This window comes from Silene latifolia, chromosome 10 (genome assembly GCF_048544455.1).
Source record: "Silene latifolia isolate original U9 population chromosome 10, ASM4854445v1, whole genome shotgun sequence".
NCBI classification, from domain to species: domain Eukaryota; kingdom Viridiplantae; phylum Streptophyta; class Magnoliopsida; order Caryophyllales; family Caryophyllaceae; genus Silene; species Silene latifolia.
The window spans coordinates 152,041,532-152,043,095 of NC_133535.1; positions in this window are offsets into that span (position 1 = coordinate 152,041,532).

A 1,564-nucleotide genomic window follows, 5' to 3' on the forward strand; every position below is an offset into this window, starting at 1 on the left:
CTAGCTTTCCAGGGCTTCCAACACGGCAACAACTTCCGCTACATGTGGCTCCCACTTCTCCTTCCATGCACGAGACCCTCCCCACAGCACCCTATAAACCTCTTCCTTACACACGACTCCAGCACCAACCTCACTTCCTTCCTTTACGTCTGCATCCACTTCACCTTGACCGACCCAGCCGGTGGCGCCACCACCCAACTCTCCCGCTATCCACCACTAACGTCCCTCCTTGCCCGTCATCCGTCACCCTCACAGATCCCCAACCCCCAATCTTCTCAATAACCTCATTAGTCCTCCTAAGCACACTTGACGGATCGATCTCCTTCCCCTCGACAACAACCTTATTGCAGTATTCCCATATGGCCCAACAACACACCAGAAACTTTCCATGCTCCATCACCCCAAGCTCCCCCTACCTTGCTTCCATCCAATTCTGAACCCTCCCTTCATCGTACTTCATCCATCGTACCCTCGTCTCGCTTCCCAACCCATCATTTCCCAAACACAATGTGCAACCCAACAATCACGGACAAGTTGAAGACTCGACTCAAAATTAGAATGATTAAAAGGACAATAAGTATACCAACCTCCAACTCGAGAAGCAGCATTCATGTAACACCCGCGAATTTCTCATTTTGACGTTTATAATTTATTTAACCGTTCAATTACTTTATTTTATATTTTTAAATTATTTAATTTTATTAATTTTATTTTAAACATGATTTTTATAAAAGTAATATCTTAAGCTTAATTTATATAAAAATACGTGTTTTAGTCGCATAATAATAATAGTGACAATAATAATAATATTAATAATAGTAAAATTCCGTCTTAAATTATAGTAGATTTAAGACGTATTTCCGTCTAACAAAAGACCATCACATTTTCACATGTGAGGCAAATCTATTCTCGACCTATCCCGTATCGACAACTGTAGATACCTCATTTCTACACCTCCCACAAACCAACCGGTGATGATTGGGCCGCATGTTTGGTACGCGGAACGATTTGTGACAGTTCGTAAGTTTATCGTCAAGTGATTGCTCAAACATTTATGTCTACCTCTTAGTTGTCATCTACGTACCAATACGGTCGTTTTGACAGTAATTAGAGTACATTTGGAGTCCGGGCCTAAAACCGTCTTCATTTTCTGATAACCGTTAAATCCCGAGTCAGAATGTTCTGGATATTTCTATTCCATATTTTATAAATATTTCACAATCTTTAATCTTTGGTAAACAATTTCCCGTAATATTCATACAAAATATTAAGGAAAACCAAATTATCCCGTCATTCCATAATCCGAACACGGAAATCTTTCTTCCGCAGGAGGAAACCACCTGGGAACAGACGCAGCAGGTGTTGCGCCTCTTCCAAGAGACGCAGTGCTTGCTGCGCCTCTTCCCAGGTCCTTTTCTGCGTGTTTTTCGTATCTTTTTTATATCTTTTCGAGATTCACTTCCAAAGTCTCTCCGAAAACCCTACTCCTTCACGTGATTAGTATAAATAGGAGCCTTCGCTCCTCATATTTCTCACGCGAGTGTCCGCCCTTCTCTTCTCCCTT